The 18,848-nt window shown below is 31.8% G+C and overlaps 2 long non-coding RNA genes across 34 annotated transcripts; one reads left to right on the top strand and one right to left on the bottom strand.

Moving 5' to 3' along the window:
* Nucleotides 1-14,142, bottom strand: LOC127712717 (uncharacterized). Of its 22 annotated transcripts, XR_007987287.1 has the most exons (11): nt 13,045-13,090; nt 11,866-12,610; nt 10,662-10,688; nt 9,677-10,070; nt 8,288-8,459; nt 7,078-7,104; nt 5,815-5,915; nt 4,886-5,217; nt 3,176-3,474; nt 1,529-1,985; nt 1-713 (listed from the first exon to the last, which is right to left on the bottom strand). It is a non-coding gene; the product is annotated as an uncharacterized LOC127712717 (long non-coding RNA). The 22 variants fall into 22 exon arrangements; XR_007987281.1 differs by lacking the exon at nt 7,078-7,104 and having other exon boundaries at nt 5,815-5,942; XR_007987270.1 differs by lacking the exons at nt 7,078-7,104; nt 8,288-8,459; nt 9,677-10,070; nt 10,662-10,688; nt 13,045-13,090 and adding exons at nt 7,105-7,274; nt 10,861-11,282; nt 14,046-14,142 and having other exon boundaries at nt 5,815-5,942; nt 11,866-12,455.
* On the top strand, nt 1,264-18,498 carry LOC127712716 (uncharacterized). 12 transcript variants are annotated; one of them, XR_007987255.1, is made up of 7 exons: nt 3,472-3,802; nt 5,845-6,825; nt 8,011-8,784; nt 13,951-15,297; nt 16,231-16,346; nt 16,854-16,941; nt 17,707-18,498. It is a non-coding gene; the product is annotated as an uncharacterized LOC127712716 (long non-coding RNA). The 12 variants fall into 12 exon arrangements; XR_007987257.1 differs by lacking the exons at nt 13,951-15,297; nt 16,231-16,346; nt 16,854-16,941; nt 17,707-18,498 and adding exons at nt 1,264-1,378; nt 2,015-2,197 and having other exon boundaries at nt 3,384-3,802; nt 8,011-8,848; XR_007987256.1 differs by lacking the exons at nt 13,951-15,297; nt 16,231-16,346; nt 16,854-16,941; nt 17,707-18,498 and adding an exon at nt 1,460-1,561 and having other exon boundaries at nt 3,384-3,802; nt 8,011-8,848.
* Nucleotides 18,499-18,848: the final 350 nt, after the last annotated feature.

Here is an 18,848-nt window from a genome sequence, read left to right as displayed (position 1 = left end):
TTCAGAGGCCATATTCTCAAGATTTAATTTGATGGTGTCTAGTCTAAAATTTATACAAATGTTTTACTTTTTTGGGGAATCAAGGCATTGTTCATTGTTTCTTTTTGACTTTTTATACGCCCGTTTACGGGACATATTATGGTATACCATTGACCGTCTGTCCATCCGTCTGTCTGTCTGTCCGTCCATCGTCGACATTAATTCAAAAACACTTTCATCAAATTGCATGAAACTTTGGTGAATTGTTTATATCTATTGATGTGAGCACTCAGTCAACAAAACTGTTATTTAAGGAAATATGAATATTTTTTAACCAAAAATGATCAGAAAACGTTTGAGAAATCATTTTGAAATTATTTCAACAAAATCTCTCCAGACAGTGATATTTGAGGCTAAAGTATTGGAAAGTCAAGAACCCAATACAATCATTTAAGAACTTTAAACCAAAAATATAGTAAAACCTTGACCGAGATTCAGAACTATGCACTACGGTATAGTGTCTATGTGTAGGGACAGTGCCACTCTGCATGTGAAAGAACCCTTGCCACAAGTCTTTGAGGGGTCAGTAGGTGGCCTGTTGCAAGGCTTAATTTCTGCCCAACATATCCTCCTCTCAGTTGGCAGTCAAAATTTCCCCTACCTTCATCATCGGCCCACTTTATAGAACCTACAAATTGATTTGTTATGAAATGAAGAGATGCGAGACAACTATCCTACAGAGACCAAATGAAGTTGCACTTTACTGTATGAACTTCAACAATGAGAAAATCCACTAACATTAAAATTTTGCAATATTCTGAATTAGAATGCATTTGCCTCTAACCTTTAACGTCTGATATTTTTATTATCTAGAGCTCTGTAAAAAAATATAAAAAAAGAAAATACCAAAAAATAATATGAAAGCAAAATTGTTTGTAAACAGAGTTCTAGATAATAAACATTGAGGGTGGTGTAAAAGGTGGGATTATTGTAACATTTTTTATGACCCCCGCCTTAGTCTTCTAACCCCCAAGGGTGACTGGGGAATAGAAGTATGGTCACCATTGGTCTTCCTCCGACCGGCAGTAAAACCCTTGCTAAAGTGGGGCGTCCGTTGAGTCTAAATTTCTCCGACCTTAATCCAGGAAGCCCCTATTACAGAACCTACCTATTGTATTTATTGTTAACTTGTTCTCGTCCTGAATATGTATGAAATATTTGCCACTGGACGTTAAGCAACCAACCATCAAAAACAATCAATTAAAATCTTCTAAAGTTATCATGTTTAAAACAAACAAAAATTGGAATGGCAATTTAAAAAGTATAGTTTCTATGTGTAGGGACGGTGCCACTCTGCACATTAAAAAACCCTTGCCACAAGTCTTTGAGGGGTCAGTAGGTTGCCTGTTGCAAGGCTTAATTTCTGTCCAACATATCCTCCTCTCAGTTGGCAGTCAAAATTTCCCTTACCTTCATCATCGGCCCACTTTATAGAACCTACAAATTGATTTGTTATGAAATGAAGAGATGGGAGGCATTACTATCCTACATACAGAGACCAAATGATGTTGATGTAAAATAGGTTACTGTATGGACTTCAATAATGAGAAAATCAACCAACATTAAAATTTTGCAATATTCTGAATTAGAATGACTTTGTTAATACCTCTTACCTTTATCATCCGATATTGTTATTATCTAGAGCTCTGTAAAAAAATATAAAAAAAAATATAAAAAATGAAAATACAAAAAAATATATACAAAAAAAATATAAAAAATGAAAATACCAAAAAATAATATGAAAACAAAATTGTTTGTAAACAGAGTTCTAGATAATAAACATTGAGGGTGGTGTAAAAGGTGGGATTATTGTAATATTTTTTATGACCCCCGCCTTAAAGTCTTCTAAAGTTATCATTTTTAAAACAAACAAAAATTGGAATGGCAATTTAAAAAGTATATAGTTTCTATGTGTAGGGACAGTGCCACTCTGCACGTTAAAGAACCTTGCCACAAGTCTTTGAGGGGTCAGTAGGTGGCCTGTTGCAAGGCTTAATTTCTGTCCAACATATCCTCTTCTCAGTTGGCAGTCAAAATTTCCTTTACCTTCATCATAGGCCCACTTTATTGAACCTACAAATTGATTTGTTATGAAATGAAGAGATGTGAGACATTACTATCCTACATACAGAGACCAAATGATGTTGATGTAAAATAGGTTACTGTATGGACTTCAACAATGAGAAAATCATCCAACATTAAAATTTTGCAATATTCTGAATTAGAATGATTTGTTAATACCTCTAACCTTTAACATCCAATAGTTTTATTATCTAAAGCTCTGTAAAAAAATATACAAAAAAAAATATAAAAAATGAAAATACCAAAAAATAATATGATAACAAAACTGTTTGTAAACAGAGTTCTAGATATTAAACATTGAGGGTGGTGTAAAAGGTGGGATTATTGTAATATTTTTTATGACCCCCGCCTTGAAGTCTTCTAAAGTTATCATTTTTAAAACAAACAAAAATTGGAATGGCAATTTAAAAAGTATATAGTTCCTATGTGTAGGGACAGTGCCACTCTGCACGTTAAAGAACCCTTGCCACAAGTCTTTGAGGGGTCAGTAGGTGGCCTGTTGCAAGGCTTAATTTCTGTCCAACATATCCTCCTCTCAGTTGGCAGTCAAAATTTCCCTTACCTTCATCATAGGCCCACTTTATAGAACCTACAAATTGATTTGTTATGAAATGAAGAGATGTGAGACAACTATCCTACAGAGACCAAATGATGTTGATGTAAAATAGGTTACTGTATGGACTTCAACAATGAGAAAATCATCCAACATTAAAATTTTGCAATATTCTGAATAAGAATGACTTTGTTAATACCTCTAACCTTTAACATCTGATATTTTTATTATCTAGAGCTCTGTAAAAAAATATACAAAAAAATATAAAAAATGAAAATACCAAAAAATAATATATGAAAACAAAATCGTTTGTAAACAGAGTTCTAGATAATAAACATTGAGGGTGGTGTAAAAGGTGGGATTATTGTAATATTTTTTATGACCCCCGCCTTAAAGTCTTCTAAAGTTATCATTTTTAAAACAAACCAAAATTGGAATGGCAATTTAAAAAGTATATAGTTTCTATGTGTAGGGACAGTGCCACTCTGCACGTTAAAGAACCCTTGCCACAAGTCTGAGGCCTGGTCAGTAGGTGGCCTGTTGCAAGGCTTAATTTCTGTCCAACATATCCTCCTCTCAGTTGGCGGTGAAAATTTCCCTTACCTTCATCATAGGCCCACTTTATAGAACCTACAAATTGATTTGTTATGAAATGAAGAGATGTGAGACAACTATCCTACAGAGACCAAATGATGTTGATGTAAAATAGGTTACTGTATGGACTTCAACAATGAGAAAATCATCCAACATTAAAATTTTGCAATATTCTGAATTAGAATGACTTTGTTAATACCTCTAACCTTTAACATCCGATAGTTTTATTATCTAGAGCTCTGTAAAAAAATATACAAAAAAAAATATAAAAAATGAAAATACCAAAAAATAATATGATGACAAAACTGTTTGTAAACAGAGTTCTAGATAATAAACATTGAGGGTGGTGTAAAAGGTGGGATTATTGTAATATTTTTTATGACCCCCACCTTAAAGTCTTCTAAAGTTATCATTTTTAAAACAAACAAAAATTGGAATGGCAATTTAAAAAGTATATAGTTCCTATGTGTAGGGACAGTGCCACTCTGCACGTTAAAGAACCCTTGCCACAAGTCTTTGAGGCCTGGTCAGTAGGTGGCCTGTTGCAAGGCTTAATTTCTGTCCAACATATCCTCCTCTCAGTTGGCGGTCAAAATTTCCCTTACCTTCATCATAGGCCCACTTTATAGAACCTACAAATTGATTTGTTATGAAATGAAGAGATGCGAGACAACTATCCTACAGAGACCAAATGAAGTTGCACTTTACTGTATGAACTTCAACAATGAGAAAATCCACTAACATTAAAATTTTGCAATATTCTGAATTAGAATGCATTTGCCTCTAACCTTTAACGTCTGATATTTTTATTATCTAGAGCTCTGTAAAAAAATATAAAAAAAGAAAATACCAAAAAATAATATGAAAGCAAAATTGTTTGTAAACAGAGTTCTAGATAATAAACATTGAGGGTGGTGTAAAAGGTGGGATTATTGTAACATTTTTTATGACCCCCGCCTTAGTCTTCTAACCCCCAAGGGTGACTTGGGAATAGAAGTATGGTCACCATTGGTCTTCCTCCGACCGGCAGTAAAACCCTTGCTAAAGTGGGGCGTCCGTTGAGTCTAAATTTCTCCGACCTTAATCCAGGAAGCCCCTATTACAGAACCTACCTATTGTATTTATTGTTAACTTGTTCTCGTCCTGAATATGTATGAAATATTTGCCACTGGACGTTAAGCAACCAACCATCAAAAACAATCAATTAAAATCTTCTTAAGTTATCATGTTTAAAACAAACAAAAATTGGAATGGCAATTTAAGAAGTATAGTTTCTATGTGTAGGGACGGTGCCACTCTGCACATTAAAAAACCCTTGCCACAAGTCTTTGAGGGGTCAGTAGGTTGCCTGTTGCAAGGCTTAATTTCTGTCCAACATATCCTCCTCTCAGTTGGCAGTCAAAATTTCCCTTACCTTCATCATCGGCCCACTTTATAGAACCTACAAATTGATTTGTTATGAAATGAAGAGATGGGAGGCATTACTATCCTACATACAGAGACCAAATGATGTTGATGTAAAATAGGTTACTGTATGGACTTCAATAATGAGAAAATCAACCAACATTAAAATTTTGCAATATTCTGAATTAGAATGACTTTGTTAATACCTCTTACCTTTATCATCCGATATTGTTATTATCTAGAGCTCTGTAAAAAAATATAAAAAAAAATATAAAAAATGAAAATACAAAAAAATATATACAAAAAAAATATAAAAATGAAAATACCAAAAAATAATATGAAAACAAAATTGTTTGTAAACAGAGTTCTAGATAATAAACATTGAGGGTGGTGTAAAAGGTGGGATTATTGTAATATTTTTTATGACCCCCGCCTTAAAGTCTTCTAAAGTTATCATTTTTAAAACAAACAAAAATTGGAATGGCAATTTAAAAAGTATATAGTTTCTATGTGTAGGGACAGTGCCACTCTGCACGTTAAAGAACCTTGCCACAAGTCTTTGAGGGGTCAGTAGGTGGCCTGTTGCAAGGCTTAATTTCTGTCCAACATATCCTCTTCTCAGTTGGCAGTCAAAATTTCCTTTACCTTCATCATAGGCCCACTTTATTGAACCTACAAATTGATTTGTTATGAAATGAAGAGATGTGAGACATTACTATCCTACATACAGAGACCAAATGATGTTGATGTAAAATAGGTTACTGTATGGACTTCAACAATGAGAAAATCATCCAACATTAAAATTTTGCAATATTCTGAATTAGAATGATTTGTTAATACCTCTAACCTTTAACATCCAATAGTTTTATTATCTAAAGCTCTGTAAAAAAATATACAAAAAAAAATATAAAAAATGAAAATACCAAAAAATAATATGATAACAAAACTGTTTGTAAACAGAGTTCTAGATATTAAACATTGAGGGTGGTGTAAAAGGTGGGATTATTGTAATATTTTTTATGACCCCCGCCTTGAAGTCTTCTAAAGTTATCATTTTTAAAACAAACAAAAATTGGAATGGCAATTTAAAAAGTATATAGTTCCTATGTGTAGGGACAGTGCCACTCTGCACGTTAAAGAACCCTTGCCACAAGTCTTTGAGGGGTCAGTAGGTGGCCTGTTGCAAGGCTTAATTTCTGTCCAACATATCCTCCTCTCAGTTGGCAGTCAAAATTTCCCTTACCTTCATCATAGGCCCACTTTATAGAACCTACAAATTGATTTGTTATGAAATGAAGAGATGTGAGACAACTATCCTACAGAGACCAAATGATGTTGATGTAAAATAGGTTACTGTATGGACTTCAACAATGAGAAAATCATCCAACATTAAAATTTTGCAATATTCTGAATAAGAATGACTTTGTTAATACCTCTAACCTTTAACATCTGATATTTTTATTATCTAGAGCTCTGTAAAAAAATATACAAAAAAATATAAAAAATGAAAATACCAAAAAATAATATATGAAAACAAAATCGTTTGTAAACAGAGTTCTAGATAATAAACATTGAGGGTGGTGTAAAAGGTGGGATTATTGTAATATTTTTTATGACCCCCGCCTTAAAGTCTTCTAAAGTTATCATTTTTAAAACAAACAAAAATTGGAATGGCAATTTAAAAAGTATATAGTTCCTATGTGTAGGGACAGTGCCACTCTGCACGTTAAAGAACCCTTGCCACAAGTCTTTGAGGCCTGGTCAGTAGGTGGCCTGTTGCAAGGCTTAATTTCTGTCCAACATATCCTCCTCTCAGTTGGCGGTCAAAATTTCCCTTACCTTCATCATAGGCCCACTTTATAGAACCTACAAATTGATTTGTTATGAAATGAAGAGATGCGAGACAACTATCCTACAGAGACCAAATGAAGTTGCATAAAATCAACTAACATTAAAATTTTGAAATATTCTGAATTAGAATGACTTTGTTAATACCTCTAACCTTTAACATCTGATATTTTTATTATCTAGAGCTCTGTAAAAAAAAATATCAAAAAAAATATAAAAAATGAAAATACCAAAAAATAATATATGAAAACAAAATCGTTTGTAAACAGAGTTCTAGATAATAAACATTGAGGGTGGTGTAAAAGGTGGGATTATTGTAATATTTTTTATGACCCCCGCCTTAAAGTCTTCTACAAAGTTGTCATTTTTAAAACAAACAAAAATTGGAATGGCAATTTAAAAAGTATATAGTTTCTATGTGTAGGGACAGTGCCACTCTGCACGTTAAAGAACCCTTGCCACAAGTCTTTGAGGCCTGGTCAGTAGGTGGCCTGTGGCAAGGCTTAATTTCTGTCCAACATATCCTCCTCTCAGTTGGCGGTCAAAATTTCCCTTACCTTCATCATAGGTTCACTTTATAGAACCTACAAATTGATTTGTTATGAAATGAAGAGATGCGAGACAACTATCCTACAGAGACCAAATGATGTTGATGTAAAATAGGTTACTGTATGGACTTCAACAATGAGAAAATCATCCAACATTAAAATTTTGCAATATTCTGAATTAGAATGACTTTGTTAATACCTCTAACCTCTAACATCTGATATTTTTATTATCTAGAGCTCTGTAAAAAAAAATATCAAAAAAAATATAAAAAAAGAAAATACCAAAAAATAATATATGAAAACAAAATCGTTTGTAAACAGAGTTCTAGATAATAAACATTGAGGGTGGTGTAAAAGGTGGGATTATTGTAATAATTTTTATGACCCCCGCCTTAAAGTCTTCTAAAGTTATTATTTTCAAAACAAACAAAAATTGGAATGGCAATTTAAAAAGTATATAGTTCCTATGTAGGGACAGTGCCACTCTGCACGTTAAAGAACCCTTGCCACAAGTCTTTGAGGGGTCAGTAGGTGGCCTGTTGCAAGGCTTAATTTCTGTCCAACATATCCTCCTCTCAGTTAGCAGTCAAAATTTCCCTTACCTTCATCATAGGCCCACTTTATAGAACCTACAAATTGATTTGTTATGAAATGAAGAGATGCGAGACAACTATCCTACAGAGACCAAATGAAGTTGCATGTTACTGTATGGACTTCAACAATGAGAAAATCAACTAACATTAAAATTTTGCAATATTCTGAATAAGAATGACTTTGTTAATACCTCTAACCTTTAACATCCGATATTTTTATTATCTAGAGCTCTGTAAAAAAAAATATAAAAAAAAATATAAAAAAAGAAAATACCAAAAAATAATATATGAAAACAAAATTGTTTGTAAACAGAGTTCTAGATAATTAACATTGAGGGTGGTGTAAAAGGTGGGATTATTGTAATATTTTTTATGACCCCCGCCTTAAAGTCTTCTAAAGTTATCATTTTTAAAACAAACAAAAATTGGAATGGCAATTTAAAAAGTATATAGTTTCTATGTGTAGGGACAGTGCCACTCTGCACGTTAAAGAACCCTTGCCACAAGTCTTTGAGGCCTGGTCAGTAGGTGGCCTGTTGCAAGGCTTAATTTCTGTCCAACATATCCTCCTCTCTGTTGGCAGTCAAAATTTCCCCTACCTTCATCATAGGCCCACTTTATAGAACCTACAAATTGATTTGTTATGAAATGAAGAGATGTGAGACATTACTATCCTACAGAGACCAAATGATGTTGATGTAAAATAGGTTACTGTATGGACTTCAACAATGAGAAAATCAACCAACATTAAAATTTTGCAATATTCTGAATTAGAATGACTTTGTTAATACCTCTAACCTTTAACATCCGATAGTTTTATTATCTAGAGCTCTGTAAAAAAATATACAAAAAAAATTATAAAAAATGAAAATACCAAAAAATAATATGATAACAAAACTGTTTGTAAACAGAGTTCTAGATAATAAACATTGAGGGTGGTGTAAAAGGTGGGATTATTGTAATATTTTTTATGACCCCCGCCTTAAAGTCTTCTAAAGTTTTCATTTTTAAAACAAACAAAAATTGGAATGGCAATTTAAAAAGTATATAGTTCCTATGTGTAGGGACAGTGCCACTCTGCACGTTAAAGAACCCTTGCCACAAGTCTTTGAGGGGTCAGTAGGTGGCCTGTTGCAAGGCTTAATTTCTGTCCAACATATCCTCCTCTCAGTTGGTAGTCAAAATTTCCCTTACCTTCATCATAGGCCCACTTTATAGAACCTACAAATTGATTTGTTATGAAATGAAGAGATGCGAGACATTACTATCCTACAGAGACCAAATGATGTTGATGTAAAATAGGTTACTGTATGGACTTCAACAATGAGAAAATCATCCCACATTAAAATTTTACAAGATTCTGAATTAGAATGACTTTGTTAATACCTCTAACCTTTAACATCCGATAGTTTTATTATATTGAGCTCTGTAAAAAAATATACAAAAAAATATAAAAAATGAAAATAACAAAAAATATATACAAAAAAAATATCAAAAATGAAAATACCAAAAAATAATATGAAAACAAAATTGTTTGTAAACAGAGTTCTAGATAATAAACATTGAGGGTGGTGTAAAAGGTGGGATTATTGTAATATTTTTTATGACCCCCGCCTTAAAGTCTTCTAAAGTTATCATTTTTAAAAAAAACAAAAATTGGAATGGCAATTTAAAAAGTATATAGTTCCTATGTAGGGACAGTGCCACTCTGCACGTTAAAGAACCCTTGCCACAAGTCTTTGAGGGGTCAGTAGGTGGCCTGTTGCAAGGCTTAATTTCTGTCCCAACATATCCTCCTCTCAGTTGGCAGTCAAAATTTCCCTTACCTTCATTATAGGCCCACTTTATAGAACCTACAAATTGATTTGTTATGAAATGAAAAGATGCAAGACAACTATCCTACAGAGACCAAATGAAGTTGCATGTTACTGTATGGACTTCAACAATAAGAAAATCAACCAATATTAAAATTTTGCAATATTCTGAATTAGAATGACTTTGATAATACCTCTAACCTTTAATATCCGATATTTTTATTATCTAGAGCTCTGTAAAAAAATATAAAAAAAAAATATATAAAATGAAAATACCCAAAAACTATATGAAAACAAAATTGTTGGTAAACAGAGTTCTAGATAATAAACATTGAGGGTGGTGTAAAAGGTGGGATTATTGTAATATTTTTTATGACCCCCGCTTTAAAGTCTTCTAAAGTTATCATGTTTAAAACAAACAAAAATTGGAATGGCAATTTAAAAAGTATAGTTCCTATGTGTAGGGACAGTGCCACTCTGCACGTTAAAGAACCCTTGCCACAAGTCTTTGAGGGGTCAGTAGGTGGCCTGTTGCAAGGCTTAATTTCTGTCCCAACATATCCTCCTCTCAGTTGGCAGTCAAAATTTCCCTTACCTTCGTCATAGGCCCACTTTATAGAACCTACACATTGATTTGTTATGAAATGAAAAGATGCGAGACAACTATCCTACAGAGACCAAATGAAATTGCATGTTACTGTATGGACTTCAACAATGAGAAAATATACTAACATTAAAATTTTGCAATATTCTGAATTTGAATGACTTTGTTAATACCTCTAACCTTTAACATCTGATATTTTTATTATCTAGAGCTCTGTAAAAAAAAAATATCAAAAAAAATATAAAAAATGAAAATACCAAAAAATAATATATGAAAACAAAATCGTTTGTAAACAGAGTTCTAGATAATAAACATTGAGGGTGGTGTAAAAGGTGGGATTATTGTAATATTTTTTATGATCCCCGCCTTAAAGTCTTCTAAAGTTATCATTTTTAAAACAAACAAAAATTGGAATGGCAATTTAAAAAGTATATAGTTTCTATGTGTAGGGACAGTGCCACTCTGCACGTTAAAGAACCCTTGCCACAAGTCTTTGAGGCCTGGTCAGTAGGTGGCCTGTGGCAAGGCTTAATTTCTGTCCAACATATCCTCCTCTCAGTGGGCAGTCAAAATTTCCCTTACCTTCATCATAGGCCCACTTTATAGAACCTACAAATTGATTTGTTATGAAATGAAGAGATGTGAGACATTACTATCCTACAGAGACCAAATGATGTTGCTGTAAAATAGGTTACTGTATGGATTTCAACAATGAGAAAATCATCCAACATTAAAATTTTGCAATATTCTGAATTAGAATGACTTTGTTAATACCTCTAACCTTTAACATCCGATAGTTTTATTATCTAGAGCTCTGTAAAAAAATATACAGAAAAAAATATAAAAAATGAAAATACCAAAAAATAATATGATAACAAAATTGTTTGTAAACAGAGTTCTAGATAATAAACATTGAGGGTGGTGTAAAAGGTGGGATTATTGTAATATTTTTTATGACCCCCGCCTTAAAGTCTTCTAAAGTTATCATTTTTTAAAAAAACAAAAATTGGAATGGCAATTTAAAAAGTATATAGTTCCTATGTAGGGACAGTGCCACTCTGCACGTTAAAGAACCCTTGCCACAAGTCTTTGAGGGGTCAGTAGGTGGCCTGTTGCAAGGCTTAATTTCTGTCCCAACATATCCTCCTCTCAGTTGGCAGTCAAAATTTCCCTTACCTTCATCATAGGCCCACTTTATAGAACCTACAAATTGATTTGTTATGAAATGAAAAGATGCAAGACAACTATCCTACAGAGACCAAATGAAGTTGCATGTTACTGTATGGACTTCAACAATAAGAAAATCAACCAATATTAAAATTTTGCAATATTCTGAATTAGAATGACTTTGATAATACCTCTAACCTTTAATATCCGATATTTTTATTATCTAGAGCTCTGTAAAAAAATATAAAAAAAAAATATATAAAATGAAAATACCCAAAAACTATATGAAAACAAAATTGTTGGTAAACAGAGTTCTAGATAATAAACATTGAGGGTGGTGTAAAAGATGGGATTATTGTAATATTTTTTATGACCCCCGCTTTAAAGTCTTCTAAAGTTATCATGTTTAAAACAAACAAAAATTGGAATGTCAATTTAAAAAGTATAGTTCCTATGTGTAGGGACAGTGCCACTCTGCACGTTAAAGAACCCTTGCTACAAGTCTGAGGCCTGGTCAGTAGGTGGCCTGTTGCAAGGCTTAATTTCTGTCCAACATATCCTCCTCTCAGTTGGCAGTCAAAATTTCCCTTAAATTCATCATCGGACCACTTTATAGAACCTACAAATTGATTTGTTATGAAATGAAGAGATGCGAGACAACTATCCTACAGAGACCAAATGAAGTTGCATGTTACTGTATGGACTTCAACAATGAGAAAATCAACTAACATTAAAATTTTGCAATATTCTGAATTAGAATGACTTTGTTAATACCTCTAACCTTTAACATCTGATATTTTTATTATCTAGAGCTCTGTAAAAAAAAATATCAAAAAAAATATAAAAAATGAAAATACCAAAAAAAAATATATGAAAACAAAATCGTTTGTAAACAGAGTTCTAGATAATAAACATTGAGGGTGGTGTAAAAGGTGGGATTATTGTAATATTTTTTATGACCCCCGCCTTAAAGTCTTCTAAAGTTATCATTTTTAAAACAAACAAAAATTGGAATGGCAATTTAAAAAGTATATAGTTTCTATGTGTAGGGACAGTGCCACTCTGCACGTTAAAGAACCCTTGCCACAAGTCTTTGAGGCCTGGTCAGTAGGTGGCCTGTTGCAAGGCTTAATTTCTGTCCAACATATCCTCCTCTCAGTTGGCAGTCAAAATTTCCCTTACCTTCGTCATAGGCCCACTTTATAGAACCTACACATTGATTTGTTATGAAATGAAAAGATGCGAGACAACTATCCTACAGAGACCAAATGAAATTGCATGTTACTGTATGGACTTCAACAATGAGAAAATCAACCAACATTAAAATTTTGCAATATTCTAAATTAGAATGACTTTGTTAATACCTCTAACTTTTAATATCCGATATTTTTATTATCTAGAGCTCTGTAAAAAAAATATTAAAAAAATATATAAAAAATGAAAATACCAAAAAATAATATGAAAACAAAATTGTTGGTAAACAGAGTTCTAGATAATAAACATTGAGGGTGGTGTAAAAGGTGGGATTATTGTAATATTTTTTATGACCCCCCACCTTAAAGTCTTTTCAAGATATCACATATCCTCCTCTCAGTTGGCAGTCAAAATTACCTTACCTTCATCATCGGCCCACTTTATAGAACCTACAAATTGAATTGTTATGAAAAGAAGAGATTTGAGACAACTATCCTACAGAGACCAAATGAAGTTGCATGTTACTGTATGGACTTCAACAATGAGAAAATCAACTAACATTAAAATTTTGCAATATTCTGAATTAGAATGACTTTATTAATACCTCTAACCTTTAACATCTGATATTTTTATTATCTAGAGCTCTGTTGAAAAAAAATATATAAAAAATGAAAATACCAAAAAATAATATGAAAACAAAATTGTTTGTAAACAGAGTTCTAGATAATAAACATTGAGGGTGGTGTAAAAGGTGGGATTATTGTAATATTTTTTATGACCCCCGTTTTAAAGTCTTCTAAAGTTATCATGTTTAAAACAAACAAAAATTGGAATGGCAATTTAAAAAGTATAGTTCCTATGTGTAGGGACAGTGCCACTCTGCACGTTAAAGAACCCTTGCCACAAGTCTTTGAGGGGTCAGTAGGTGGCCTGTTGCAAGGCTTAATTTCTGTCCCAACATATCCTCCTCTCAGTTGGCAGTAAAAATTTACCTTACCTTCGTCATCGGCCCACTTTATAGAACCTACAAATTGATTTGTTATGAAATGAAGAGATGCGAGACAACTATCCTACAGAGACCAAATGAAGTTGCATGTTACTGTATGGACTTCAACAATGAGAAAATCAACTAACATTAAAATTTTGCAATATTCTGAATTAGAATGACTTTGTTAAAACCTCTAACCTTTAACATCTGATATTTTTATTATCTAGAGCTCTGTAAAAAAAAATATCAAAAAAATATCAAAAAAGAAAATACCAAAAAATAATATATGAAAACAAAATTGTTTGTAAACAGAGTTCTAGATAATAAACATTGAGGGTGGTGTAAAAGGTGGGATTATTGTAATATTTTTTATGACCCCCACCTTAAAGTCGTCTTATGTTATCATATTTAAAGCAAACAAAAATTGGAATGGCAATTTAAAAAGTATAGTTCCTATGTGTAGGGACAGTGCCACTCTGCATGTTAAAGAACCCTTGCCACAACTCTTTGTGGGGTCAGTAGGTGGCCTGTTGCAAGGCTTAATTTCTGCCCAACATATCCTCCTCTCAGTTGACAGTCAAAATTTTCCTTACCTTCATCGGCCCACTTTATAGAACCTACAAATTGATTTGTTATGAAATGAAGAGATGCGAGACAACTATCCTACAGAGACCAAATGAAGTTGCATGTTACTGTATGGACTTCAACAATGAGAAAATCAACTAACATTAAAATTTTGCAATATTCTGATTTTAGAATGACTTTGCCCCTAACCTTTAAAATCTGATATTTTTATTATTTAGAGCTCTGTAAAAAAATATGAATAAAAAAAGAAAATACCAAAAAATATGAAAACAAAATCGTTTGTAAACAGAGTTCTAGATAATAAACATTGAGGATGTTGTAAAAAGTAGGCATATTTAAAATTTTGTTTATTATTATGAATAGTGCACTGTATAATTTTTAAAAATGTGTATTGTGAAGTCTTGGAAAATTGTGAAACTTTAGAACTGTGTTTATTTGAGAAGTCTATATTCAGTCTTCAATGATTGTCATGGCAATTGAGGACAATAAAATATAGCTCTGTGTAGAAACTGACTTTTTTATATCAAGAAAGATCCAACAAAAGTTTTCAATGATATCTAAAGAGACAAAAGACAGAAATACTAAAAGGTTTTCTATGAGATTGGTGGATTATGTACAGTCAGACAACTGGCACACTCAAGCTAAAAGTTAAATAGCTATTAAAATAAAATTATGGACTTGTATAATAACATTAATGAAGACAGATGTTCTAAAGTGAAGACATGTTCCTTCATAATGTTCTATAGTGAAGACATGTTCCTACATAATGTTCTATAGTGAAGACATGTTCCTACATAATGTTCTATAGTGAAGACATGTTCCTACATAATGTTCTATAGTGAAGACATGTTCCTACATAATGTTCTATAGTGAAGACATGTTCCTACATAATGTTCTATAGTGAAGACATGTTCCTACATAATGTTCTATAGTGAAGACATATTCATACATATTGTTGTATAGTGAAGACATATTCCTACATATTGTTCTATAGTGAAGACATGTTCCTACATAATGTCTTATAGTGAAGACGTATTCCTACATATTGTTCTATAGTGAAGACATGTTCCTACATAATGTCTTATAGTGCAGACATGTTCCTACATAATGTTCTATAGTGAAGACAGATGTTCTATAGCACAAACAGATGTTCCTAAGTTGCAATGAAGTGTTCAGAAGACAGACAGACAGAGTTTCCTTTTGCAATGAAATTATCCAGAACACATAGTTGATTAGATTTCCAGTTCATTACATATTCTGACATTTTCTCAAGAAAAACGCAAGGTATTGATATAGTTCAAGTCTGTAAAAAGTGTATTATTTGCACAGAATTTAAATTTTGAATTTTAATGGCCAAACCTGTTAGTGTGTATTTATTTTATGATTTTCTTGTTCCTGATTTATGATGCTTCTTGAATATTTAAATTTATGGAAGGTAAATTTTTCGTGGCTAATATATTTTTGATAATGTTTTGTAATTTTTTCTGGTTTTCTTTTTTATTGTTGAACATGAAGAATTATGAAATTTATATGACTTGATATAGATACTTAGTATCAAAAAGAAAAGTTATATCAAAACTGCCAATAAATACTTTTTGACAATTCATTTCCTTAGATGAAGACATTGATATTTCCTCAGTTGAAAACATTGAAAATGCCTATAAAAATAATAGCTTAATATTTCATTAGAATCTATTGTAAGGCAGCATGTTATTTTGATTTGTTGGTTATTTGTAAAATCAGCCAGAACTTTTTACAAAGTAAAAAAATAATAATTGAATGCTAACAAGGGGAAATAATTTATCAAATTGTGAAAGAAAAATACAAGTGAGCACTTGAAAAAAGCTTAAAAGTAACAACTGTACCAAGCATACAACTGAGAGAATTCTTTGCAAAATGAGAATCTTCTTACAATCATTTATTGAATAACACTGATGGAGGGTAATAACAGCCATAGATATATTGATAGAAAAGGAAAAAAAATGTATTTAACAATAATGTCATATTAGCTATGACATTAAGATGATGTGGTAGGATTGACAATGGAGAAATCTATATAGCAGTGACCAAATGAAATCAATTAGTTTGATTATCTTCTTATAAAATTTAAAAAAAAAACATACAAAAATCTTAATTAAATAGTTTTAATTTAAATGATTATTTCATGTGAAGTATGTGACTGCCAATTCATAAATATGAATTATTTTTATATTCCAGATTTCAATGTTCAACCTGAAAGGAGAAATTCTTAAAATTTATGCTGGACATCTCATATCAAGGATCCATCACAATATTGATATTAGACTTATGAAGAATTTTCTGATAAATTAATGGTAAGTGTTTACCTTAAGGAATCTGGTGGGTTGATTGTGATGCATACAATCACCTGATATGAATTAATATGGAATTGGAACCATTGTACAGCAGTAGTAACAGCACTCCAATAGAAGCCAGCATATGCTTTTAATATTCAAAACAAAAACAAAATATTTTCAAAATACCTAGTAATTTCTTGAAATTGTGTCAATCTGTTTTACAAATTTGATCGGATTAATAATAATATTCAAAACAAAAAAGAGTCAATTTTCAAAATACCTAGTAGTTTCTTGTAATTCTGTCATTCTGTTTTGCAAATTTGATCGGATTGATAAAAAAGTACTACTGGGGTAAATGTGAGATGTATTGGACCAAATAATAAGCTCAAGTTGTTTCTAATATTGTAAGGGTATTCTCAATGTTTTCAGAATACTGTAAAATTCTTAAAGGTATAATTTAAAGTATAAATAAATATTGTTCATGCAGATGATCCAAAATACTAAGACATATTTTCTGTGTTTCAGATGTACGACAAATCGTGCTACAAGTATCATACCAGCAGAATTATTTGATGGGAGTAAAACATAGGAGCAGGATCTCACCTCATACAAGGTTGGTACTCTTACTTCCTTAACGAATTAAATATCTGTCCATCTGATGTCACAATGTTCTAATAAAAAGAAGATGTGGTTTGATTGCCGATGAGACAACTCTCCACCAGAGACCAAATGATGTGGAAGTTTACAAATATATCTTTCTCGGTTGGCAATGTGATAGAGCTGCTTAAAAACTGTTTCACTCAGTCAACTTATGAACATGATGTACTGGAAATAACCAGTTGATTAAAGTAACTACTTTTATTGTTGTTCTTCATCATTACAGTTGCTGTAGAGTATTCACCTATGAACTGAAATGTTTATACTTAATAACAATGTCAAGATGCCCCCTATGGTCAACTTGAACATTATATGTGCAATAATGGTAACATGACTCCAACTGGAGGTATCAACTGTATTTTTTAATAAAGAGACCAAATAGGAAAATTTTATGAAAAGATTATTAGACGTCAAAAGAATGAAATAATTGTCGATGTATTTTGGTTATTTTTAGTTTTTGTCCGTATACCTCACTTTTTTGTATTCATATCTGAAATTAGAACAAAACTACGCTGTTTTGAGAATTTTTAATCTAAGCCTGCTTGGGACCTAAATCGGGGAAAATATTTCTATGGTGAGTGACATAGTTTTCAGAATAGTACTGAACTGCTCTCCATTATTGCTGTAAAACCTTTTTGTTCAAAATTCAAGTGCTGGTTCCTATATTCTTTTGAAATTTTTGTTATCCAATTGAATTAACTAATTAAATTGTTGTTTGTAGTGAGGAGGAACAGTTGAACTGATGAACTTGGAAACATCTGAAAGGTAATAATACATAAGAAAAACAGACCACCTAGAATAAGAAAAGAGAAAGAGTTAACTCATAGAGTAAAGGGTAAAAACAGACCACATAGAATAAGGAAAGAGAAAGATTAACTCATAGAGTAAAGGGTAGACGAAACTATCAACACTTTGAAATTAACAAGAGCAATAATCAACATAACAGCTGCTTCATCACCATCTCAGAGGTTAGGTCTCTAACTGACTCAATTGATGAACTTATAACAAGCTTAACAGATCATCAGCATAGTTGAACAATGAACACTTCAGAGACAAAATATTCTTGGCAATGAAAATATATGACTGAAATTTCATAATTGTTTATGGTCAGTGGGAGAGAGAGAAAGATGTAGAATGGTCAGAGTGGGAGAGGGAGAACACTTATGATGATGAGTGGGGAGAAATAAAGAACAATTATTGCAACTGATAAATTTGTCTTCAACCAAACTCATGGCTTGTGTTGATGTGTCTAACCTTAGACATCTGATATTTTTATTATCTAGAGCTCTGTTTAAAAAAAAAAATGTAAAAAATAATATGAAAACAAATTTTAAACAGTTCTAGATAATAAACATTAAGGGTGGTGTAAAAAGTGGGCATATTTTAAATTTTCTTTTTTACACCAATGTATTTATGAAATTTAAAACTTTAAAGTCAGAATGTTTAATTGGACGTACAATTGTTTTGATTTTAGATATTTGGAGACAAAACCTATTCTTCTCCATTTATTACTCTAAAAGTGTCATTAATTTGCAATATTCTTATTTTGATTGTCTTTGCTTATACCTCTAACCTTAGACATCCAATATTTTTATTATCTAGAGCTCTGTAAAAAAAAATGACAAAATTGTAAATAGAGTTCTAGATAATAAACATTAAGGGTGGTGTAAAAAGTGGTTATATTTTTTATATTTTGAATTCTCTCCCTCCCCAATATATTTACGAAATTAAATACAAGAGATATTTATTGGTAAATGATTTGTGTTGGATAAGTTTTATCCTTTCATTAGTGTATTTTAAAAAATGTTTTTTTCAAGCTGTACATTTTTCTTGGGTATTGAAAATGGCTTTGAAGTTAATATG

The sequence above is a fragment of the Mytilus californianus genome, unplaced genomic scaffold (genome assembly GCF_021869535.1).
Source record: "Mytilus californianus isolate M0D057914Y unplaced genomic scaffold, xbMytCali1.0.p SCAF_8, whole genome shotgun sequence".
Classification (NCBI taxonomy): Eukaryota; Metazoa; Mollusca; class Bivalvia; order Mytilida; family Mytilidae; genus Mytilus; species Mytilus californianus.
Note: the sequence above shows the minus strand (reverse complement) of the source record. Positions and strands in the feature narration are given on the sequence as shown.